General features: G+C 39.8%; 1 long non-coding RNA gene across 1 annotated transcript; it reads right to left on the bottom strand.

Annotated features, from left to right (window-relative positions):
- Nucleotides 1–616: 616 nt before the first annotated feature.
- LOC131908087 (uncharacterized) lies at nucleotides 617–27,249 on the bottom strand. Its single transcript, XR_009378541.1, has 3 exons — nucleotides 27,143–27,249; nucleotides 26,000–26,147; nucleotides 617–797 (listed from the first exon to the last, which is right to left on the bottom strand). It is a non-coding gene; the product is annotated as an uncharacterized LOC131908087 (long non-coding RNA).

Genomic DNA, 27,249 nt, shown 5'->3' with positions numbered 1-27,249 from the left:
GTCTCGAAAAAACAAAACAAACAAACAAAAAAAAAAAAAATGGAGTTCAATTGAAATTTGTGGAATAGAAGTGTAATCAAATAATAGACTTTAGGTCCTCATATTCCAAATTTTATGGCATGTGGAAGAAATAAGAGAAGCCAAATATTCTCTTGGATAGAAAAAGAAACTTTTTTTGGAGTAGAATAATTGTTAACAAAGATGATGAATCTTTCTTGGTATTTCAAATTGTTGAGTTTGGAATTACAAGCTCATGTCAACAAGAATTATTATATTGTAGTAAAATACTGGGCTGGTAGGAAATCAAATCATTGTCCATATTACTTCTTTTTATTTCTCTACAGAGGTCTAAATTTTACCTAGGAAATGGGGACAGAGTCAGTCTGGCCCATTATGCTCACCTCTGACATGTCTTTGCTTCAACCTAGCTGCTTCTGTGAGGCTCTGCCCAGGGAGGGAGGTACAAGTCTTAGGCACCCCACTTTGTGTTTCAGGTTAGAAAGAGTCTTTCAGTTCTGCTAGGCCAGTTTTTTTCCTCAATCATCACTATAGATTAATATCTTTGAGGAGTTCGTAATTTTTAGAAAACCACGTCAGGAATGAAACACTCTGAAGCAAGAGAGTCCAAAGCATTTTAATTTTTGTTTTTTAAATGGTGTCTCGTGTAGCCCAGGCTGGCCTCGAACTTTCTACGTAGCCAAGGATGACCTTCAGCCTCTGATCTTCCCATCCTCATCCCCCAATGGATGACAGGAGTCCACCACCATGCTATATGTGCCTCTTATTCTGGAAAGGGACTAAAGAGAAAAAAATAATAATTAAAGAAGAAAGCACCGTTTATTATTTCAACAATGAGTATGACTGCATTGTGTTTTGTACCTTGTTCTTTATAGTCTCCTTGAGTCTTTTCCACTAATAAAAAATAGGTGGCCGTGTTCAGAGTGTTGCACAAAACATTTTAAGGCCACATGTTCCAGGGCAGTAGCTTGATATGGAGTTTAAGGAAAGAGGTAGTAAGAAGGAAAAAAAATTAAATGATCTGCAGAGTGAGCAAAACAAAAGGCTACCTGGAGGCTTTATGCTTATGCCTCCTTTGTTCCCTTCCTAGCAGCGTTCCCCTTCCCTGTATCAAGCTCTCAAGGTAAAATCAACCAGCAAATGCTTGCTTGTGAAAGCACCACTTTCACATTCCAAGACTATGTAAATGACAATAAAACACAGGCAGTATGTGCAGATTCTCTTGCATACTAGATTCAGAAAAGAAAATATGGTCTGTCTTGACTCTCACTGCTGTCAAGTGTTTAAATTGTCCTTCCAGCATATATTTAAAACACATTGTCATTGCAATGTTACCAAACAGTGAGCAAGTCAATGTATCTGAGACCACACAATGATTGACATTTTATAAGTCAAACAGAGAGATATGGAACCTCATTCTGTGACTGCTGTTTCCAGCTCTGAGGACTGCTGATACAGTTTTTGACAGTGTGGAGAGATGTGTAATGTTGGTTCGTAACCACAAGCTGTGGAGTCAGAAGGTAGCCTTAACTTGGTGGCTTGCCACACGTTGCTTTCTGAGATGGGAGCGCAGCGAGGCTAAGAACAACAATGTCACCAACACATTTTCATGCAGTTGTTCTTTGCTGTGAATGTGTGCATGGTGTGCTCGAGGGGGGGTGTTCTGATTTTATCATTCCCTGGTTTTTAAACCTTATTTGGAAAAGCTAGGCATATCTTAGAAACATACTTACGGGGTGGGGGTGGGGACACTTACAGGTTAGCTAGCAATGCTGGGGGAAGTCAGAGACCTGTGGGCTCACACTGTCACACACGTGTGAGCAAGGTTCTTGCCCTTAATTAAAATCCTTTACCAAGGTTTGTTTGTTTGTTTACAAATCATTAACTTCACCTAAGATTCAAATTAAAAAATTAAATTTGCACCCGCTAAAAGGATAAACTGATCTTAGAGTTAGGTTCTATCCCAAGAGGTGCTCCATTAATGTCTCATATGACTTAGGGTAGAATATTTTCCTCATTCCTAGATTGGGAGCCACTATAGAAAGCAAACACTGTATTTCTCATCCTATGTTTCATAAGTATAGTTCGGTGCCCCTAAAAACACGTGTTGATATCTTTTTATCAAGCGAGAAGAATGAATGAATGCCAAAAGTTTAATAACAGGGACTATTAAAGAGCTTTTCAGGTTTCCTGGGTCTTGTTTTCAGAGGTTATTCTTTCTATTGACATATTTTTCAGCTCTAATGATTATATCTCATTTTATAAGTCTTCCCCCCCCTAATTAATCTTACCATAGTTCACAAATCCTCATAAAATAGTAAGGTTATTCACCAAAGAGTGTTTCCTGACCCTCATTCCCTTAATAAGCATCTCTGGCAATGATTTTAGCTTCCCCCAAGAGTTGTTATATAGATTTCCTATTTTTTAGATGGAGAAAGAAGAGAACAAGATGATCAATGAAATGAAAGCTTTTGCATAATTAGGGGAAAAGCACCTTTTGCCTGGCACAACTTCAATCTTCTTTCCCACCAGCTGCTAAGTCATTTTCATATCCCTGGCTGCTTTCTCCAAGCACAAACACACCTGTTCTCCCAGCTCAGTATCCATTTTATGCTGGCGCCTTGTGAGCAGGAGTTGGGAGTGGGTTTGACTTGCATCAGAGAGCTGAATAATCATCTTGATTCTGAGATGGCAGGAGTCCACTTTGGCAGAGGTAGGCAGCTGAGTCCTGGCCAACTTCAGAATTTGTCTCCTGAGACTTAGAGCAGGACAGGCCACTTAGCTAACCCTTTGTAGGATCATTACACATTTGCATTTTTTCCTCTGGTCCACATATGGCTCTATTAATCTGTAAAACTGCCTCTGGCCTACTTGTGCCCTATGCAATGGCCAGAGGTTAGGGTCAGGTGGCTAGACCACAACCAACCAGTCATGTGCTTTTAAGTTGATTGCAGATGAAATCGTCAGCAGATTGGGCGACTGGTAGCCAACATGACAACTCTTGCCCTGGCACTTTAGTAAGAAACTTGATCTAATGCATAAAGTCTGCACAATGTACACAGAAATGTGAGAAAAATAAAGGCAAGTGGCAGAGCTTAGGATGAAGGGAGGCCAACGTCAGAGGAACTGGCATGCTGACTGGCAGGGTTTGGCAAAAGTAAGGGCTATTCACTCTCCTGCTGGGCTTTTAGGCTTCCATTAGGTAGAGATGAACATTCAATTCAAGGGCTCTAGTGTGGACTCTCCTTAATATGCCTCCCCACAGGATGCTCAGGAGTGACTGATTCATTTTTTTTTTTTTTAAATGGAAGTTGCTTGTAGTCTCTACCCCAAGCTGATTTACAATAGTTTCCAAAATAATGGTGTCATTCTGAGGATTTCTTTCCATTGTTCTAATCTGTATTCCTTCCATCTGGCTAGTACATCACTCATCTTAATTAGTAAAATGCCATGCTGTCTGGTTCGCCTTCGCCAGCAAGTCATTCAGTTCTGAAATAACTTCTTCACCTCCATCATGTAGTTTAGTATTTGCAACAGGAAAACAGTAACCTGGCACATTCTTCCCTTAACAGGGAAAAATGAAATCATCTACAGCAATGCTAATTAAGTGGAGTTTAACATTAGCTTTAATTTAAATCACCTCTCCTGAGACTTCTAGCATATACCCGGGGTGTCATAAAATATGAAGCCACACTCCCTCTCAATTAGCATCCATTTATTTGGGAACAACACCAAGCAGCAATAAACAGGCACAACCTGTTCTTTTCTCTCCTAGTCTGCCCAGCAGCAGCCTGCTCATTGGATGGCTTCAGAGGCAGCGGCTTCCTCTCTGACTGCGTTAATCCAAATTGGGCAAGGTGAAGTTTCTTCCTAGGCATTTCCCCTGTCAAATCTAAGGTGCGTTTTCCAGTGTGGTGCTATATCACGGCAGTGAGTTGGCTGCAAAAACAACTGAAGTGAAAAGGAAGAGTAAGTCACCCTTGAAGTAAAATGGCTTTGACCAGAGGTGATTGTACCCCAAAAGCAAGCTGGGAGTGGATGATGCGAGGCATGACCTGATTCTGTTAGGTTCTCGGATCAGGCCTTTAGAGAAAATCCATTTTTATCTCTTCTGTAACACTTCCACCTACCAGTTCTAAGCCCTCCCTTGTCTTTGGGACTGGTAGGTCTTTGGTTGATTGGCCAATGTGGCCATTACTGAGCCTCTCTGACCTCCCTCCTTATTGCTTTGAATTGCTGGTACATAACCGATAATGAAACTCTATGGCTTCATCCATGTTGTTCACTTAGCCATGCCAGGTAAACACTTAAGTCATAGGTGGGACCTTAATATTGTGTTTCCCTATTTTCATTTCACAAACATTAAGCACCAATAGAGAACAATTTTTTGTTTTTAAATTGATAGTTTTAAACATTAAAACTATATGTTTCTGGTATACAATATGATATCTTGGAGCATATGCACAAGGAGTAGTTAAATCTAGGTAATTAACAAATGTGTCACCTCACACAGTTATTTTTGCAATAAGAATACTTAACACCCCTTATATTTGCATTTTTGAGAATCTATAATAACATAGAATCATTGGCTATAGCTACCATATTTGCGATTATCCTCCCAACTCCGCTTTTATAACTTTCCATCAATTCCTTGCCCTCCTCCCATGACTCCAGTCTCAGCTACCATTCTACACTCTCTATTTCTATAGAATCAACTTCTTTAGATTTCATAAATGAGATCCCTGGGTGTTTTTTAAATCTGTGTTTATCTTAATTTTTTCATCATTAATGTTGTCTAGGTGTACTCGTATTATCACAAATGGCAGGATTTCATTCATTGTGGCTGAAGAGTGTGGCGTATATACATTACATCTTCTTTATCCATTCTTTCCATAATAGACAATGGAGTTGATTTCTTTATCTTGGCTATTGTGAAGCATGTTGTGAAGAACATGGGAGTGCAGGTGTCTCATCCGTATACTGATTGCATTTGCTTTAATTAGATCCAGCAGTGGGACTCTGGATCACATGATAGTTCTATTTTAAATATTTTGAGGACTTGCCATAGTGTTTTCCATAAAGACTGTACTAATTTACATTCCCACCAACAGTGTGTAAGTCTTTGCTTTCTCTTTATATTCTTTGTCAACTATAAAGAGCAGTGTTTCTTAAAAAGAAAATAACTTATAATCCATCTACTTATGTGCATCAGGTCCTAGCAGGCCAGCAATCCAACTGTGCAGATTATTTCCAGTGATAGAGCAACGTACTTCATACTGTCTGGATAAGGTCATCTTGGCAAATTCAGCTCAAATACAGAAACCCCCTGTTTTTTCTTATTATGCACATCAGAGCTAGACTTTTAATAAATAGTAAATGAGAGAGATGGGAAGAAGAAAATATTCAAAGGAAATATCAACAACACTAAGCATCTTCTAGGTCCCATCTGTTGCACTGCAGACAGCCCTAATAAGAGCACTTAAAAATTTAAATAGCACCTTTCAAACAAAGAACTTAGTCATTGCTAATCTTAACTCTCTTCTCAGCATTCTTTTAGGATGAACGCTTAAGGTAGGTATTATTATCTATGCATTACAAACAAAAACACCTTGGCAAGGAATTTAGTGATGAAACAAACTCAGATTCAGCCAGGGCAGGGACAGGAATGTACACCATATACTGTAACTATGCAATGCTCTAGTTATGCCGTAAACTAAAGCTCTCAGGGAATCTAGAAATTAATGATTATCTTAGTTAAGGTTTCTATTGCTGGGAAGAGACACCATGATCATGACAACTGTTATAAAGGAAGACATTTAATTGAGGTGCTGGCTTACAGTTTCAGAGGTTCAGTCTACTATCATCATGGTGGGGGGCATGGCGGCATGCAGGCAGACATGGTGCTGGTGAGGAGATGAGAGTTCTACATCTTTGATCCTCAGGCAACAGGAAGTGGTCTGAGATACTGGGTAGGATCTTAACCATAGGAGACCTCAAAGCTTGTCCCCACAGTGACACACTTCCTTCAACAAGGCCACACCTATTTCAACAAGGCCACATCTCCTAATCGTGCCACTCCCTTTGGGGGCCATTTTCTTTCAAACCACCACAATGATCTAGTAAGTGCTGACCATAATCTTGTGGGAAATGATCAGAACCTCTCTCCTAGGGTATGCTGGCTATAGGTATAGTAGTATGTGTTCTTTGTAACTGTCTTAGTAAATACCTTTTGTTTTGGTGAAAGCATGTACAGATAGATTTTCCTCTAGCACACACTGACCCCTTTGATGGAAATGTGCTCATCATAGCCAGCCCATTCTCATATATGTGTGTGTGTATGTGTGTACACATATATATGCACAAATGTGTTTGCTCACATGTGTATATGTGTGTGTCCATTTAGGTGTGGAACTTTTTGATAAGCTGGTTAAATCAGAAGCTAAATTAGTCGTTAGAACAAAGTTGGGGGTGCAGAAAGGAGGTTGGGGGAGGGAACAGGAGGAGAGGAGGGAGGGGGAAACTGTGGTTGGTATGTAAAATAAATAAAAAACTAATAAGAAAAAGAACAAGCTTGGACAAAATGCAGTAGTAAAATCCGACCAGAGACAAATGTGTGGTCAAATTCTGTCAGCCCTTGATACTCTCCCTGAAGTCTGTGTCATTTTCTGCTAGTGGGAACTACTTCCAGTGGAGTGTTTTTGAGAGGGTGACATTGAAGAAGAGGTTTAAAGCCACTGTGGTATTGTATCTGTGGTGTTTATGTGTCTTAGTCTCCGCTGGTCCCCGTGTTACAGTGTCTTTTACGTATAGCAAACATTAGCTTCTTAGGCATGGTGGCTTTTAAACTTTCTGACCTCAGGACACCTTTAAATTTTGTGTCATTTTTAAATCTACAAACTGCTTGGCTGTGTATCCCAGGTTATCTTTGAGCTCACAATCCACAAGGATTGAGGATACTGCCTCAGTTTTCCAAATTGCTGGGATTACAGGCATGGATCATCATCTTTTGTACCCCAATGTTCTTGACAATTGCTGAGGAGCCCTCCAACTCTATGATTTATGTTTTATGTTAATATTTACCACAGTACAAATTACAGAAACTTAAGCAGGTTTATTAATTTATGGAAAGATAACATGAAGTAGGTTTATTGACATAGTGACGTAACAACCATATATTTTTTTATTTTTAAAAACAAAAAAAATTAATGTGGAGAGTGGCATTGTTTTACAGCTTTGTAAAGTTCTTTAATGTCTGGCTCAGTAGAAGACAGCTGGATTCTTGTGTCTGTTCCTGCATTCAATCTGTTGTGAAATGTTGTTTTGGTTGAAGTGTATATTTTTAAAATCCAGCCTCACACAGCTATGCAGTTGGAAAAGGGAGGGCCTCACATTCCTTCTGAGAACCCTCTGTCATAGAGCTGCTTCTGGCTTAATGTGCATATGCTGTAATTCCAGGAAAAGTGAAAGATATTCACAAGATGGTCTTGATCATCTCCACATATATTACTTTCAAGCGGTTTTCTTCGCTGGTTATTATGGACATGCATTGTGTTAAACTCAGCACCAAAACTTAAAACATGACTTCCAGAAGCCTGTCCTTACCTGTGCAATTTGCAATGACTTTTACATCTCAGAACACAGAAAATGTAGCAGGTGGCAGAAATTTACACACCAAGATTCATGTTTTCACTTGATTTTCTACAACTGAGTCCCAGGGACTCAGGAGACCTTGCTGCTGGCAGAATACACTGGCTATGCCAATAACATACACCTTTATATCTGCAGGTCCAAAGCAGTCTCCTCAGCAATTACTCAACCTTTTCTATGCAGTCCTCAGATGAAGAAATCAAATGGATAAATCTCTCAAGAGCTTGACAACCAAAACTATAAACGATCTTCTATGTTCTAGTCACAGGTTGGCCATGGGGAACAGAGTGCAGGCCAGCGTCTCTTTTTGTAGGTGATTTTTTTTTCCTTCTAAGACTTTGTAGCTCTGACTGGCCTGGAACTCACAGAGAACTTCCCATGTGCTGGGCTTTGTCGGTGAATTGTTGAGAAGATTGTGCATCTATGTATTTCATGTAAAGATAATCATAGTCTTTTTCTGGTATTTTATTTGACATGATGCTCTCAAATTGCATCCATATTTTGGCATATGACGTTTTTCCTCCTTTCAAGACTGAGGGGTATGCCATTGTGTACATACTATATTCTGGTTATCCATTCCTTTTGCTGGCCTGTGGGTATATGTTTGTTTCCATCCCTTGGGTGTTATGAATGCTACTATGAACACAATCTGCAAATTTCTCCTTAAAGCTACTTTTAATTCTTCTGGATATCCATCTTGAGAACTGGGGATTCTTGGTTCTATTTTTAATTGTAGTTGTTTTTTTTTACTCTTTACTCTTTGGGGAGCCTGCCATCCAGCTCCCAAATAATCATACGGAGACTTACTCTTTCTTATAAATGCCTGGCCCTAGCTTAGCTTATTTCTAGTCAGATTTTACTTAACTTAAATTATCACACCTACCTTATGCCTCTAGATTTTTATCTTTTTCTATTTATGTATATCTTTTTTTCCCTTCTTATTCCATGTCTGGCTGTGTGGCTGGCCCCTGGCATCCTCTTCTCCTCCTTTTTTGCTCTTCTTCTCTTCCTATTTATTCTCTCGGCCTGTCAGCCCTGCCTAGCTTTTCTCCTGCCTAACTATTGGCCGTTCAGCTCTTTATTAGACCAATCAGCTGTTTTAGGCAGGTAAAGTAACACAGTTTCACAGAGTTAAACAAATGCAACATAAAAAAATGCAGCACATCTTTGCATCATCAAACAAATATTCCACAGCATAAAAGAATATAACACATCTTTAACTAATATTCCACAACATTTAATTTTTAAAGGAACCGCTATAGAAGTGGCACCATTTTACAATCCCACCATCCCACCAGAGTGCAAAAAGCTTTCCATGTCTTCACTAACATGTTATCTTACCCTATTGCTCTAATGGGTGAGGCAATGGCTCATGGTGGTTTTGATTTGCATTTCACTGAAGATTTGTGATATTGAGCATCATTTTTAGATTCCTAATGGCCATTTGTATATCTCTTTTGGAGGAAATCTATCCAAATTCCTTGCCTGGTACCCTCTTTTTTTCTTTGATGGCATTTATTCCCACCTTGTGGGAGATTTCCTTATGTTGGGTCAGAACATTTCTATAGTTGTAGTCTTAATTGCCCTGTACTATGGGATTTTGTAAAACACCCCCCTCTTTTTTTTTGAGACAGGGTTTCTCTGTGTAGCTTTGGAGCCTTTCCTGGAACTCACTCTGTACCCCAGGCTGGCCTCAAACTCACAGAGATTACCTGCTTCTGCCTCCCAAGTGCTGGAATTAAAGGCGTGTGTCACCACTGCTCAGCTGTAAAACCTTTTATGACTTTTTGGTAGTTGAGTTTCATAAAAGAATCCTAGAATATGCAAAAGCAATAACTTACTTTAAACTATTATCTTCCTATTTACTGACTTAAAAAGTAAAGGATTTTCTAGTTTAAGATTCTTTGCACAGGGAGATCCTTTCAAAGCAATATATGATTCCAACAAATGGATGCCTTAGTTATACCCATTTCCACTCTACTTTGCCCCAGTTAATTTCCATTTTCCTTTCTATATTTCTATTTTAAAACCTGGCCATTAGCTGGGTGGTGGTGGCACATGCCTTTAACCCCAGCACTCGAGAGGCAGAGCCAGGCAGATCTCTGAGTTCAAGGCCAGCCTTGTCTACAGAGTGAGATCCAGGACAGGCACCAAAACTACACAGAGAAATCCTGTCTTGAAAAACCAAAAAAAAAAAAAAAAAAAAAGACCTGGCCATTTTATTTTGAAAGAGAAAGAGAGTGTGTGTGTGTGTGTGTGTGTGTGTGTTGGGGGTCGGGGGATTACATGCCCAGCCCCATCACGTGAGCTCTATTAATAGACTTGATATTTGGTTTCCTTGTGTCTGGTTATAATCCTTTCAAGCCATTTTGTTGTCTGTTACTGAAACACTATTTTTAAAATATGCTTTTAAGAATCATTTAAACGTCTCAGTGGTTCTTGCCTACAATAAAAAATCTGCTTTCCTTGGTGCAGTACATAAAGTTATTTATCATCAGAACCTCAACAGCTGTCTCGTGCCTTTACTCTCCTCTGAATGCCCTTATATTTTCATTCATTTATTCATTTTTTTAACCCCATAACAGCTTCCTTTTCCTCCCATGGTAAATCTCTTAAGTGCTCTTAATATATATAGTCTTCTGGAGCTTTTTACTGAAGCTTAATCAATAAAGCTTATATGAATGTTCTGAAAATCCAAAAAGTCTTCTGAAACCTGAAGGGTTTCTGGTGACAAGCATTTCAGATATGGGTTATAAAACCTGTGTTCCAATTTGCAGCTTTGTAATTCACACAGTTTATAGCATAAAACAGGCTTGATAAACATTTGTTTGAGAAAGGTGAATAATCACTTTGAATTGATTTTAGTATTTTTAATTTTCTTATGTTGGCTTCTCCTTAGGCTGGAATATATATTTGGTATTTAAATTTGGTTTTTCTAAAACAGGACTATATTTATATGTATACATACACTTATATACATATAGAACTTACTAAGAAATATTAGTACAGGGATACATGACAATTAGATCAAGTTCATCTATCCTTAAATCAACACTGGAAACTAGTAAAATTTAAAAACTGAGAGAAATGAAATCATGTGGTTCAAACCTCAAAGAGATTTGTAATCTGTTTACAATTCTACAGCAGATGTTTAATAACAAGTCCTGAACATTGAGGAATTAGACTGAAGTCCATAGCTAATCTCAGCCCTGTGCGCTTGAGTGGCACAGGACTGCTGTTTTTACTGTCAAGTTGTAAAACATTTTAAAAGTGGTTGTTTTTGTTGTTGTTTGTTTGTTTTGTTTTGCTTGAGACAAGGTCTCATTATGTAGCTTTGGCTAGCCTGGGGTTCCCTATCATCCCAGGCATGTCTTGAACTCACAGAGACCCAGCTGCTTCTGCCTCCTGAGCACTGGGGTTGGAGCTGTGTGCCACCAGGCCTGGCCCCACTGTTGTTTCAAACTGATAGTCCCAGGATTTAATCACTAGGAGGCTATAACATCTGGGCATAGAAGAGGCTGTCTCCTCTCATTTTATCATGACTTTGCATGCTGAACAAAATGCGGCAGAGTCTAATAACTATGCATCGTCTTTTCAAAGTTATTTCTTTAAAACAGAGTATCTTCTTTGGACCTCACTCCCACCCTGATGGTAACTGACCACCAGGAAACATTCTGGTTGCCAAGGTCCAGAAATCCTTTACAGCTACCTCCCCCAGATGTTCCAGAGCTCAATTCCTCAGTTAGGATCAGTTTAGCAAGAAAAAGCATCACTTTCCTTCTTTATAGCTGTACCAGGGCTGCTCAGCCAGCCTCCTTTTCCTGTTTGCTGTCCTGCATCTGTGTCTTTGACAGCCAGTTCCTGATGGGTCTGGGAAGTGTTTGCAGATGTTTATGTCCCAGAATTACCTTAACACTCCATTCTCACATTTATTTTCTCTCCTGCTTTTCTTCTTGTCTGGGGATGTGTTTCCTACAATCACAGTTCCATTTTTGCGGGATACATTTTTTTTCTTTTTCCAGCTTTCTCTTAGACACTATAAATCAGAAAATTGAAGATCTTCAGGGCTTGAGTATTGGCACCAGATTTGGGAATTTGGTCATCTGAGTACGTGCTGATTCTACATGAGTAAGTCATGTGATAGGAGCCTGCTTCTTTGTCATATGAGTTTGTTATGATCTGACACCTGGATTTATTTATCATTGCAGAGAGATTATTTGGGAATGAAAACTCTGAAAGATACAAAGTACCCTACAATGTCTACTAGGTATATATATTATATATTATATTATATTATATTATATTATATTATATTATATTATATTATATTATATTATGTTATGTTAGCTATGGGTATTACATTTCTGTGGTCAGTTATGTGGATGAATTTTTGCCATGTTACAGTGATGATCATTTAAACTAGGTCAGTCAAACATCTGGTCAAATCCATTCTAATTACATTTTTACTGAATTGGTTAATAGGCATGTATAAAGTCCAAAATAGCCAGGAAGTTTAACTTTGCTATTTAGCGAGGAAGTTTCCTGTTTGTCTGTTGATGGCACCTGTATGACTCATTCTGAGCCAGATGTTGTTCTTCCTCGTTTCATAATGTGTCATTTCTGCACACCGACTCTCTTTTCATCATTTTGGAAGCAAAATCTATTTCATCCCATCACTGGGATATTGTTGATGACAGCTGAAATGCCTAAATAGGTACCTTTAGATTTCACGTGGACATAGAGAGGGGAAGATTTCTCCAGATTGAGCCAGCAGGGAATGAAAATTATGGCAGGAAGAGGAAGGAGTTCGGACTAGTTTCCATAACAACCCCCCCAGAGTTTGGATAAGACTCAGTAATATACTGTCAAGTCACCCCAGGGCTGAGAGGCAGATGACTCTTCTCTCTCCCTAGTAAGAGCACCCACATTTGCTTGAGGAGAGAACTTCCTTACACTGTTATAAAAAACAAGCAAACAACCAAACGAACTGGGAGCTCTTTGTCATTAGATATAATAAGGAAATAGTGTGCTGGCTGCTCACCGGGTATATTTACCTGAGTGCATGAGGGACTCGCCTCCTCCCGTTCCTTGGCCATTTTAGTTCAGTGGGAGAGAGAGAGGACTCAGGCTTCTAATTTTTTTTTAAAAGTCTTTTTGGTGTTTCTGATTTTCAAAAAGCTAAGCCAAAAATATTTTATCAGGAAATCTAATTACCTAATGGATGATTGTTCTAGAACATGGATTTGAAAGCCTCCACCAGTGCTGAGTTTGTGTGAATGGATAAAGATGACTTTAACTTGGAGGTCCAAAATCTGAAGTGCATGCATGCAGGGCCTAATCAACAAGGTGCATGGTGGAGAGACATGTGAAGTTTAGCAGGCGGCAGGAAGGGCTGTCTCAGTTGGAAGGAGATCTCTTGAAAGACATCCCGTTAATGAGAAATGTAGCTGTTGCTTGATCATGTGGTACATGCCTGTAATTTCAGCATTGGTGGGTGGGAAAGGATCAAGACTGAGTATGAAATCCATCTCTCTACAATAGCCTGAGCTACATGACACCCGTCTTTTTGTTTATTTGTTTATTTCGAGACAGGGTTTCTCTGTGTAGCTTTGGAGTCTTTCCTAGAACTCATTCTGTAGCCCAGGCTGGCCTCGAACTTATAGAGATCCTCCTGCCTCTGCCTCCTGAGTGCTGGGATTAAAGGCGTGCGCCCCCACCACCCGGCTAACACCCTGTCTTAAAAACAAAACCAATAACAGGCAAACAAAACCCACCACAGACGAACACCTATCCATAGGCAGATTTAGCCTTTGGTCTCAACTTCTGTAAAAGATAAAGAGGTTGGGGAAAAGGAGGGGTCTTGTTTTTCTCTCATGTGTAGAGTTTTCTTCATTCAATGAAATGCCCATTGGTATTTGACTTTGAAGGATTCTGAAATATCACATGTAATGTGGAACCTGCACATTGCCTTTCACAAAGAAGAAGGGGAGGGATATGATTCAAACCTGTTTCCATCTCCCTTTGTCCATGATCTCACCTGTCTGGTGTCTGGGAAGGTTGAGGAAGATGGGGATGAATGAGAAGAACTAGTTCAGCATTCATCCCCCTTTCTCCTACCCTTGGGTCTGTGCCTAATCCTGGAGAATAGTGCTAGGAAGACGTCAAGGAAATGAGAGATACTCAGGGAGGAGAAAGTACTGAGAAGATTGAAGAGTTCTTTTAAAGTTTGAAGTATTTTAGGGACATCTGCTGAAAATATTTTTTAAATGTAGTATTCCTATTTTTTTCACTTTAGGGCAATGCAATTTTATGAGTCACTAAATACATATTTTGACATCTGGCATCACTTTTTTTTGAACGCTGTAAATTCTCATCATAAGAGTTGCCGCTTGTCAGTCTTCTGATAGTGCGTTTTCATGGCGATTTATGGATGTTGGGACCTAATTTCCTTAAGTCTCAGTTCCCTGTTAGTTTTCTAGCCGGGGTAAGGTATGAGGACAAGAAATGAAAATGTTAGATTTTGTGTGACAATACACTAAGTTTTGGCTTTCCTTTATTTTGTAATTTTTATCCTTTGCCCATTTCATTTGGTAATGCAAAAATTCTTACACTTAGCAATATTTAGATGTGATTTCTTAACAGATTCAAAGATTTGCTTGACTTAAAAGTTCATTCTGACATCTCTAGTCCCAACCTCTGCTATCAGTTTTGGAACCCAGATCCATGTACAATTCTGAGATGTTTTATTTTAAATTTGTTGCTTTTCTTTTCTCACACTGGCATAAGGTAATGGCTGCTCTTTTTTTTTAATGAATAAATTAAAAAAATTCCAAACTAGATATTTATGATCATAAAAATATGGATTGATGGTTCTCATGGCTGCATGGTGAAGGGGTCTGTAATTCCGCATTGCAGATCATTAATTCACAGGTAAGAAGGCTAGTAGAGTATAACTTTCTGTTTGGATCATGCCTCCCCGTTGCTGCCTTAGCGGCTGTTTTACCCGACTCTCTTAGATCCATGTTCTGTTATTGAAGTCTTAGTTCTGTGTCTGGAGACTCATGCTTTGGCTGTTACATCAAAAGCATCAGCAGAATTTCTATCCCCAGTACCACAGGCAGACCGGTAACCTAGAGTATCCGTATCTTCTTTAAAAATTATTTTAATATGTTTAATTATGTGCATGTGTGTGTCTGTGTATGTGAGTGCCAGTGCTCAAAGACATCAGCGGCTTCCGAGTCCCTGGAGCTGGAGTGGCAGGTAACTGTCAGCCATCTCACAAGAGTTTTGAAAACCCAACTCCGGTCCACTGCAAGAGCAGTACAAGTTGTTAGCCACAGAACCATCTCTCCAGCTCCCTCTCTTTCTCATTTCTCTCCTCTGTCTCTCTCTATGTCTCTCTCTCTGTCTGTCTCTCTCTTTAAAAATGATTTTTTTGGGGGTTGGGGATTTAGCTCAGTGGTAGAGTGGCCCTGGGTTCAGTCCTCAGATCCAGAAAAAAAAAAAAAGACAAAATAACAAAAATGATTTTTTAAATTTTAACTTGATGTGCATTGGTGTTTTGCCTGTGTGTATGTCTGTGTGACGGTGCTGGATCCTCTGGAACTGGAGTTACAGACAGTTGTGAGCTGCCATGTGGGTGCTGGAAATCGAATCCGGGTCCTCTGGAAGAGCAGCCTGTGCTCTTAACCCAGGAACCGTCTGTTCCATCCCCTCTCATATCTCTCTTTTCTCAAAGTTTAAAGATAACTCTAGTCATATTTTCACTGAAACCTGGTCGTCCTCCCATGGGAGAAGGACTTAGGAAAGAGAAAAGCACAGCACCGTCAGACGACGTTGAGGGAGCACACAAGGAAGGTGCTGGGGTGAGTTTGCGATCACATGACTAAGATTTTAAGATAATGCCCCCATTCTCTAAACTCTACTTTGACTGATGAAGCCAGAGGAGTGTGGCAGGATCCCTGCACGTGTATGTGTGTGTTTAGGAACTTAGCTGAAGAGCTGCTAGCACACGTTGACAGCTGCGGTGCTGATGGAGTTCTACCTAGTCGTCCTCTCTTAGCTGACACTGTCTGAACTCAGGCATCATTGCCTGAGCACGAACGAATGTGTTTGGAGTGAGTTACTCTTTGTTTTAACAGGAACACCCCTTGGAGTACCTATGGGAGCAAGAGTTAATTACGAAAACAAACTAGAAGAACTTTTAGAACTACAACATCCCCAAAAGTCTGACAGAAGTGGGAGACAACCATAAACTGCTAATATTTCCCAGCTTCCATTTCTAGTGTAGAACAAGTAAGATACATTTTTTGTGATGGCTTATCTATCTAACTAACTATCTATCTATCTGTCTATCTATCTATCTATTTACTTATTTATGGTTTTTCAAGACAGGATTTCTCTGTTTAGTCCTTGCTGTCCTGGAACTCATTTTGTAGACCAGGCTGGCCTCGAACTCAGAGATCCACCTTCCTCTGCCTCCCGAGTGCTGGGATTAAAGGCTTGCGCTACCACCGCCAGGCTTTATTTATTTGTTTGTTTGTTTATTATGTGTGCATGCGTGTGCCAGGCACTCTTTTGGAGGTGAGAGGACAACTTTGGGTGTCACGTCTCTTCTTCCGTCATGTGGGTCCAGGCATCGAACACAGGGTCTCAGGTTTGGCAGCAGGTAACTTTACCCTCTGAGCCCTCTGGTTAGCCTCTAAGATTCATTTTAGAAGGAGTGAGGTGATGTGTAAGTTCTGTTCTCTTCTCCTTCACTTTTGACTTTTGGAATTGATGAGGAAGGCTTTAGCCGCCAGCCGAGGCCAGGCTCTTAATACTTTGGAATCCTAGTAAGTTACTTTGAGAAGGAAATTCAGCTTGTTTCTCTGAGGGTTAAGGACACTTGTTTTCATGAGTTTTCTAAAGAGGATGTCTTCCTAAGGTGGCCTGGCTTTCGCTGGAGTTGGGGTTAGGAAAGAGGCACCGCTTTGATTGAGGGGCAATGTGTAAGTGAATCAGTGTGACTTTTGGGTTTTATTTTTGAGACTGGTTCTGTGCCAGTCACAGATTGGCATTCTTCCTAACGTCAGTTACATTATCAGTCCTAGAAAATTTGATTAAAATATTAGAATAGGTTTTTATTGTCTGCACATCACCTACCCGGGCAGTCACATCAGAATGAACACTGTCTTGATTAATTCTGGCAATACCCCACAGCAATCACTAGCTCTTCTTTAAATTAGATAGAGCTCATCATGTAGCTGAAAAAATTAATAGGAGCAGAAACAGCAAATGGAAAAAAAAAGGGGGGAAGGCCAACTTGAAATTCTGATTTAAATGTCTAGTATATTGAAATTGAGGAGAAGATGTAAAATTAAGAAAGTTACAAGCAGGAAATGGCAAACACCAGCTGAGGCGACAGGGAATGCCATATGTTATATGTTCTTCAGGCTTTTTTTTCCTTCTGCTTTTTTCAAAAAAGACTATATATAAAATACACACATTATATATATACATGCATACATTACCCTGGCACATGTATCATTAAGGATCTCCTTGGAAAGACAAGTTGATATATTTATTTTTTGGAAACAAAAATTCGGAGTTATTTTCTGCAGCATCAGGTTTGCATTTATACCAGTAATCCCATGACTCTATTCATTGTTGAGGATTTAAAATTCCAGTCAGTTTCTTTTAGATTTCTTGTTGGATTTCATCTATCCAAGTGCTGAGCTCTGCTGTCTCTCTGTGTTTCTGTTGATGAACATCCAAGGAATAGTTCCGAAGCCTGTTCCAATCTATTCTTCCCACAATATTTGTCTAACACCGGATAAACAATTGATCACAAAGAATAAACAACGATAGACTGTTCTTAATGCAATTGTATTGGGGCCATGCGAATCTGGGCAGGCTTTAGTGCACAGAGGCAAGTGTGAATTTCAAGGCTTCCATAATGTGGAGTTAGTTTTGGATGTCAAAACTCACTTATTATTATTCTTGTTTAGATTTATTTTTAAAAATTGACATTTCCCCCACAATTTGCTGTTCAAAACCCTTCTGCACAGTTATATCCTGTCATCATATGCTGCCGTAAATAATAATCAATAAAGCATTGGATGAAAAGCCCAAAGTTGCTGGTTGTTAGAAAGTCAACAGCTTTGGAAAAAGGAGCAGCAAGCCATCCTGTCAGCTCATCCACATTTCTCTAGGCCTTAGAAGTCTTTGACCTCCCTAGTTTGCTTCCCATATGGCAGAAGCAGCTAACATTTCTCTGTGCATTCACGATTTCTCAGAGCTCTTTTGGAAAAAAATAAATAAAAGCCTCTTGGTCTTAGCAATTTATTATCGGTTAACCAACTTACAAAATTTACAACAAAGAATTCTCCTTCTTTCCATCATAAAGCAAACAGCCTAAGGACAGCCTTCTTCCACATCTTAGTTCTCTGCTATTTTGCAGAGTACAACCTGCAGGGGCTTCCTCTTGACAGACGACAGAAGAGGACTCAGGTAAACCAAAGAAGTACAGTTCTTTACCGCCAAATGCATCAGTCTGGGTGTGATGCTTTTCTGGAAGACCGTTTTTTGTTTTTTTGTTTTTTTGTTTTTTTAATAAGAAAAGGTTTTCTAGTTATTAAAAAAATGAACAGTGACCTATTGTGTCAACAGAAGCTAAAGGTAGACTTCAACAAAACCTCTAATTAAGTAGTTTCTAGAACAAACCCTGAGAATCTGTGGATCGTAATAAGAACCATAAAAATCTATTTCTGCAAAGTCACTGATCTTTCAATTATTTTACAAAATCCAGAGTTAAAGAATGTTTTAGGAAAGTGCCACTTTCTCTTCCTTTATTTATTATTTTTTTTTGCCTTGCATTGCAGAATGGGCTTGGATTTGTGAGCCTTAGCCTGCCTGGTGCTGGGATTGTGTATGTGTACCATCATGCCTGGCTTCTTTTTCTTAAATAAGTAAATTATGTTGCTTGTCTATTGTGCTTCATAAGTAATAAGGGTAGGTTAGGGAAATGGAAACATAAAGTCAGGCAATAATAGCTTTTTAAAAAATCATAAGTGAAGTTATTTATAAATGCAAAATCCCAGAACAGTTTGACTGACAGGTATACCAGACCCAACTAACTCTTTGTCTCAGTCTTCACAAAGAGATGCAGAACAGCTGCCAGGGATTGATGTGTTCAGTGTGTTTCTCAGAGGAGAAAAAGGGAACACTAGAGGACCAAAGGATCATGCCAGGGCAGATGATAAAACAATTGGAACATGGTGAAACCTGAAAGCCCTGTATTATCAGAACAACTAAATGAGACAAAAAATTGCTGAACATAAAGCAAGGGATAGGCTCTAGAAAGACTTGGATGTGTCTAAGAAAGAAAGCAGACATTTTGCAGACTTATCTAAGATGACAGCTGAAATGGACCTGAATCCCTTTATGTCACCCTCTCTCCTCCATTCCTTCCTCCACCCACACATCATGCTAAAAGCTGGTAGGTAGAGTCACTGTGCTCTGAAAAATGTAAAACGTTTGTAAATACCAGTGTGTGGTAAGTGTTCCTGCTGCTCATTTTACCATGATGCTTGCATTGAAGGTGAAGTTTCTGGACTGCGAGTTCTAAGGGAGAGAGACAGACAAGGGCATTTGACAGTTTGGGTATGTTTCCAAGGTGTGGTACCTACATTGCTTTCCTTTCTCCTGTTACATATGCTTCTAAATGCACTCATTTGTATGAGCAGCTATTGTGAGCAGCTATTTTTATGTTACCGGGAATCCTATTTTTAATTTTGAACATGATTTATTTGCTTATTTTATTTATTTATTTATTTATTTATTTATTTATTTATTTATTTATTTATTTATTTATGTGTGTGTGTGTGTGTGTGTGTGTGTGTGTGTGTGTGTACATTGCTGCCACAGTGCACATGTAGGGTCAGAGGACAACTTGTGGGAACTGGTCTTCTCCTTCTATCCTGCAAATCCCAGGGTCAAACTCAGGTCACTAGGGGTACAGGAAGCTTTTTTATCTGTGGAGCCATCTTGCTAGCCGGAGTCTTAGAATTTTTTGTTCATGATCGTTTAGTTTCTTTCTCTTTCAGTCTTTGTTAATCAGGGTTAATGTCTTCAGGTCTTTAAGAATGTCACTGGAATATGAAGTGTACAGCAAGACGGCACTTTGAGCCTCCATCATTGGGAACTGTGGTGGATGGTCTAGTGAGCTAACCCTACTTGAACTCAGGATGGACTGAGGGTGAGGATGAGGGAAGGGATGGCTGTCTCCCACATGGATAGATGAGGAAGGGTTTGAGAAATTCTTCTATAGCTGGAGAGTGCTATGACTTGGATGAGGAGAATGAGTTACTAGGTGGGTAGAGCTTCCATTCTACAATTAAACAGATGACTTCCTTAAAATGGCTGTGTTAGGGGGGTAGGCTGCAGATTTTTGTGCCGTTCATCATCTTACTGAGAATCATATAAAAGCAGGTTTACTTTCTATTTTAAAACAAAGGAAACAGAGGGCTTTGACAGAAGTACACTGTAATTGTGACCATGTGTGAAGCCCAAATATAGTCCATAACAATATTTCTACCTGCCCTTGCAGGAACTAAGACATTTGGTGAACTACTTTCTAAAATTTCAAATAAATTTTTAAAAATCAGAAAACACATGAAAGTAAGAAGGCAAAGGAATCTTATCTTCCAGACACAACTGCTGGTGATATTTTTAGAGTATTCATATCTAGTCTTTTTTCTCTTAATTTAAAAGTTTCAAACTATCTGCTTTGAAGAAAATAGTCATTGAAGAAAGTGTAGGCAATTCAGAAAGTACAAAGAAAAGGTCTTCCCAAATCTCACAACTTAAGAGATGGTTACTACGAATATTTGGGTGTATTTCCTTTCCGCATTTGAGCAACAACAACCAACAACAGCAACAACAAAAATCTGTGTCTCCAAGCTGGCTACTTGTCTCCTAAATTCATTCTTTCTGGAGACATGACGCTCCTACTAGATTTCCCAGATTCTCTTGAGGCTAGATGTGGTCATGTGACCATGTTTCCACCAATGAGGCAAAATGGAAGTCATGTGCATGTTTTCTGGTTCTTTTCTGAAAGTGATTGCCCTACTATTCCTCTGCTTTTTGTTTTTTCCTTTTTTTCTTTATTGAAGAACCTCATTATTAAACAAGGGCAAGCATTCCAGGCTGCTCAGAAAAATGGTTCAAACTTTCACCCTGGCCCAGAATTCTCTTGGATAACCTATCTGACTTCAGGAAACTTCTAAAGGGATATTCAAGCAGGACGAATCTTTAGGGTTTGTTAATTGGAAAGCAAGACCTAAAAATCCCTTAGATACAGTCTGTAGTTACTTGACATAAGCTGATGGGACTGAAGTTAGATTTGGATTTATGTATTGGTATTTCAGTGACTATTTTATACACATGTATGTACCCTACATATTTTTGTAAATATTCATATTAGTTTTGGCACATATCTTTATATAATTGACTATTCTTTGAAAACATGGTATTTAACAGTAATATAATTGTCATAAGAACAAAACATTATTTATAGGGCATTCCAGGTGTTTATATTTTCCTTATAAAAATTCTGATATGTGTAATTCTTTTTACTTTGATTTACTAATTTTGTAGTTTGAATTAAACAAAAATGTAATTACTGGGCCACAGGGCTTATGTATACTAAAAATTCTTGGGCAGATTTGGGGGGCTAACAAATGGTGAAGAACTGGAGATGGATCTGTGAATGTCTTCGTGAAAGATTAATCATACATGCAACATCAGGAAAAAGATTATGGAATGCTTGCACAAAAATTATGAAAAGTTATCAAGAAATCATGCTTGTTTACTCTCTAATGACTTTGTAAGGGAATAGAGAGGTTCTACAGGACAGTTACACAGTTTCAATTTTGGCTATGGTTAGGTGAGGTTAGCTCTTGGTTTGTCCTAGTCCTCTGATCTTTCTCTAAGGCTTTCACCGCCCCCCCCCAAAAAAAAAGAAAGAAAGAAAGGGAAATGTAGTGATATTTTATTTGTACTTTAATAAATAAAGTTTGCCTGGAGATCAGAGGGAATAGCAAGCCATTTTAAGTAAACAGAAGTCAGACAGTGGTGGCACACACCCTTAATCCTATCACTTAGCAGGCAGTATCTCTGTGTATTCAAGGCCACACTAGGGAACAGAGCCAAATGTGGTGACATATGCCTTTAATCCCAGTACCAACAATAGAGACCTGGAGGTCTGTACAGACAGACAGAAAGTGACAGAGCTGTGTAGGAAGAGGAAGTGAGGTAGCTGGGCCAATGAGAGGGCAGAACAGCAAGGCAATAAAAGCGTGGGTAAGACAGGAAGTAGCTCGCATTTGGAAGCTGCAGAGTTGGTGAGGTAAGGTTGGCTGGTGGCTTTCCCTATTTCCCTGATCTCTCTAAGGCTTTCACCCCTATATTTGGCTCCATGTTTTTTATTTAATAAGACCGTTTTAGAAATTCGTCTATAGCAGGTGACAGTTGAGGACAGAAACTTTCTCCATTTGAAGTGACTTCTTACTTGCCATCTCAAAAGGAAATACTTTCCTTAAATGAAGCGTTCTAGGCCAGAAGGGGAACTAGGGTGGCAAAATCAGTGTTTTGTCTTCAGCAAATATCAAGATATTGGCATACTCCTTAGTATTGAGGGCATTAGGGGATCAAGGCCGAGCAGAAGCATTTGATCTATACCTTTTCTTTCTCTGCAATGAGAAAACCCAAGAGAAATGGAGAGTGAGGAAGAAGGCCTAATTGGGAGTTTATAATAACATGAGGACCTGAAGGTTCTAGTTTCACACATGAAATCTGTGTCAATTGGATGTGTCATATTGTGAGACCAAAATGAGCCATCTTAATGCTTTCACCCTAAAATTAAGGCCTAAGATCTCTCCTTTTGGGAATAGGCCATTAGTTACTGAAACCAGTCAGTTCAGATTCCAGAAACCAGGAAGTGTAAAAGTACAGAGTCACAAGGTAGTCACGAGGTAATGCCTGCTGGACTATGGAATGTCCTCTCCCTGGTTTCCAGGGTAACTGACCATAAAAATGCCCCCACCTGAGGGCAGCCAATGAGAAATGGTGGCGGGCAACCACTCCCTTAGAAGTAATTTCTAGAAGTCCCTAGAAGTGAGCCAATCAGAATTGTACTTGTACTAGCACCCCTAAATGATGTAACCTTGTGATTTTTCCCTTTAAAAGCTGAGCTTGCGGACAGGCGGGCACTTCCTCCAACCTCCACTGTGTTGGATGTATTGGACGAAGTCCCTGCCTAGGCTTGTATTGCTTTTGGATATCCAGAATTAAACCTTGCTTTTGCATTCCGGCATGCTCGTCTTTGGTGGTCTCTCTGGAGGTCGCGATCTGGGCACAACAATATGGACTTACTACATCTACTACATGGATGTGCCACTTGTTCCTACTCTGAATTTTTTGCTATTTTTATTGCAATTTGTAGAATTACTTTCAATATGAATCTCACAGTGAGATTTTTCTAAACACACCTTACAAAGAAATCTTTCTGTCTTTTTTTTTAATTGCATTACAAAATCTTGTTAGTGAAACTAACTTAGTCTACTTGCTGCACAAGCTAGCCATGGGGAGAGAACTTTCTAATAGAGTTGGGAGTCCCACACATCAGCCCAACATAGTCGTGTTCAAATTAGGTTCTCTACATCTTTCACTCCAACTCACTCTATACTATTCTGAATCCATAGGAAACTTTTCAACTATCTACATTGATACATACTTTTGGAAGCAAGAAAATAACCTAGGTTTATTGCATTGGAGGTAAAAACAGCAATGCAGTTTTTTTTTTTTTAATCTTGTATTTCTTGGGTGGCAAATGGCCTGGGTACCTGTTTCTGCTCATATCCATGTGAGCTACCTACCAGCTTTACTGTGCAGGAGCAATAAACTCAAATTTTCCCCCTGCATTTAAGTCAAGCTAAAAGCTGATTTTAGTACAGTCTCATGGTTTTGTTAAGATTCAGAGTAGCAATGGCATCATGGGCTTGCATAACCCAGTAAATAATCAGCTAGGTTCAGTTTTGAATTCTAGTTGTGCTGTTTGTGTAGCAGAAGCCATAAACATAGAAGAAACTAAAGCACCCATTGTTAAAGTTCAGCAGTCAAGATCACTTTGTCAGTGGTCATTATTCTCTCATTTTCATTTGTTGCTGAAGGCTTGAGTTTGAATATTATGCAATATGATACTAAAGTTCACTGTGGGATTGGGGTGGGGAAAGAGCCAATTGTGAAACAGAAGAGCAATAAAAAGTGATGGTCACAAATGGAGAACACCCAGATTAAAAAAAAAAAAACTTATAAAATTACATAACCATTATAAATTTTGAAACTTTATAGATCAGTGAAACAGAGAGCACAGAAGTAAGCCCAGCATGTAAGGAACTTGGCCTGTTGACAGTTTAAGTTACAGGAGTAAATACCTGTTGTTCCGCCAAGATGATGAGGGCTCTGGTGAGGCATTTGAAAAACACAAAGCTAGGATTCAGGTCTGGAGAAGGGGCTTCAGGGATCATGTTAGGCTGTGAGGGTGGCAAGAAGCAGACCCAGAAGCAAGCCAAGGAGATAGATAGGAAGATAAGGTGTTCAGAAACCAAGAAGTGGGGGGGAAGGCTCTGGTCACAGGTAGAATAGAAATCGGGCACAAAGTAGCTGTTCCTTGTACGTGCGATGACAATGACTCTTTCCATTCCTGTTTGAACATCGGAGTCTCCTGCTGTGTAATAATTCTTGACCTATAAGTAAGATGAAGTGTTGTACTGGAGCCAATTATACGTTATAATAATAAACTTTTATTAAAAAAGGGAAAATGCTAAGATGTGTAATGAACTTTCATTGTAGCTTAAATAAAACTGTAGACAAATCAAGTATTATTCCAGAAAAAAAAGTAACAAAAGCCACAGACAAAAACCATGGATAGAAACTGAAGTCTTAGGACGTGGGAGGCTTTTCAGTGACACAAAGTCTGGAAGCCATAAAGGAAATGACATCTATTGGAGTAAGAAGACTATACAACTTTCAATAGAAAGAAAGTTTAAAAGACAAATACTAGAAGAGAATGCTTTTTTTAATATGCAAAGAGTGCTTTAAAAGCCATAGAAACTAGATGAATAGATTCAGGAATAGAAAACTATGCAACATACCAGAGGAACTGAGTCATCTGACCTAGCAGAAGTAGGAGAAAGGTGGGTGGAAAAGGACTTTGAATTAAGGAAGTAGAATCCAAAGTGAGGAGACTGGGCTTGTGGCAATTGTATGGGGAATAGCAGAGTTGACCTTGGGGGGACAGCTAAGTAATGCCCAGTAGCAGGTAGCAAGGGAGCCCCTGGGGACCAGCCAGTGCAGTCTGTCACCATGCAGGGAACACTGCCCATAGCCTTCAGTGGGAGGCCTTGTGGGTCTGTGTGTATTTCTCGTTGTTATTGCATCCAAAGTTGCCGACCCCTGGCTCATGAAGTGTTCAACAGAAGTGATCTCCTTGCAGTGGCCCAGTACACTGAGCAGCCCCATCTGATTGCCCATGTGATCATCTCCCTCCTTAAGAATATAACCCAGGGTCCTTGGTGGCTAGAGAAACACCAGGAGTAAGGAAGGGAAAAATCTAGTAGGCATACATAGGGAGGCTTTGCCAGGGTCTATCACACTCTTCTTACAGCCATGCTATTATCTGACTTTCCTGGGGAGACATAAAGAGATGTCTCCATACTCCACACAGGGAGAGGGCACAAAGTCATAAGAAAGGATTGAAGTCCAGCTTGGTGAACCAGTGAGCTTATTGGAATTACTTACAGGAGCATGGACAACTCAAAGGCAAACTGCTGGGAAATCCTCTATGCCATTTATAGGAGCAACATCACTGAAGAGTCTTTTGTCCTCCTCCCCTGCCCCTCCTTCCCCCACTGATCAGTTGTTTACCTGCTACATAATCTTGGGGAGAGAAGGATCCTAGCAGGGATGTCCTGAAGGCTTGTTGTTACATGAGCCTCCCCTTGTCCCTTCAAAGGGACTGTGAATATGCTGGAAAGTCTCGTGCTGATGATCGTAAGTGCTCTGCTTTGGGACAGCAGTGGTCATAACTAATAACGAAACATCTGCACTGCATGCTTTCTGGAAGGATATGTGGAAAGAGACCTAAGGTTGAGGAAATAAGTTTAGGAACTGGTATGACAATGAAGGTTATCTGTCAGCAGACAAGAGTAGCTGTTTATGGGTCTTGAAGTCTTAGAGATCCTTCAAGATGCAAACTACTCTACGTGTTTCAGAGGACTGAAGTCACACTTACTCACGTAGGTGAAATGATTACACATTCTTCAGGACCAGTTACACGTTCAGTGGAAAAAGCCAGGCTTATGGTCTTGCAGATAGGTCTTCCTCCTATTTGTTGTATGATTCTGTGACCTAACCATACTTTTCGGCCTTGTTTTCCTCACCTGTTAAAGGGAAAAAAATAAGAATACTTGGGGTAGCTATGAGGCTTAATCTGAGTTAATTTAGGAAAGCATTCTGAAGCTGCAAATTGATAGTTAACTAATAATCATCAATAATAACAATAATGCTGTGGAGCCACAATATGGAGATCTTTATTATCCAGAGCTGTTGTGAGGGAAGTTGTACTGTGGTTCATCAGATGACCTAGATGAATTAGTCCAAGGAAAGCTCTCTGCTTAGATGATGGCTGGAGTGAGTCAAATCCAAGACAGGCAGACAGGGCAAATATCAGGGGTAACTATCAAATCCGGGCGACTAGACTTTGGATTTAGGTTGATATTATGTAATCAATGATATGGGGACCAAGGTGAGAAGAGATCAAAGCGAAGGTAGATGAAGCGAAGCAGCAGAGATGGAGGTGGGTGCCTTCATCATCGCTAGGAAGTTTCCACTGCTTGTCGAGGGGCTGGCTCACACAACCAGAGACTAGTATCTGAGGCATCCATGTATTTAGGTCTTTAGATGTCTTGAGGTACAGGTCTCAAACAAGGCACTGGTTCTAGAGGGGCAGTTTGGCTGAGCTGAGAGTTTGTGGAAAGTACTTCAAATGTCACTTAAGGCACGAGCACTAGACTGTATAGACTTGGTGATGGCTTGATTATGCAAGCAAGCCTTGGAGTCAGTAGTCTGAGATCTTATGAGTCCTGAGCTATGGCTGTAGCTCAGTCACAGAGTGACCTAGTATGCACAAGGCCCTAGATTTGATCCCATTAACAACAAAACCTTTTAAAAAAGAATAATTAACCAAACTTGCTTAAAGTCACTCTGTTTTGTTTACAGTTCAACCAGCAAACTGATATGTGCCTGAAGTTTTGTGCCCTGACAATCTGAGCAAAGGTCCCAGAAGTCAAAAGAGCCCAGGATCCTAGCACCAATGACATCATGTCAGCCCTTAAGGCTCTACTCTATCCCGTCTTTGGTTCCCACTGTTACTTACCATGTATCCTGCTGTGTCCCTGGGTTCACTGAGAGTACCTGAGGTCTGTGCATCCCCATCAAAGTTGCCAATATCAGGGCCACACTAGTTCTGTTCACTCACCATCC

The sequence above is a fragment of the Peromyscus eremicus genome, chromosome 4 (assembly GCF_949786415.1).
Source record: "Peromyscus eremicus chromosome 4, PerEre_H2_v1, whole genome shotgun sequence".
In the NCBI taxonomy this organism is placed as follows: domain Eukaryota; kingdom Metazoa; phylum Chordata; class Mammalia; order Rodentia; family Cricetidae; genus Peromyscus; species Peromyscus eremicus.
This window is presented reverse-complemented; position numbering and strand designations above follow the sequence as displayed.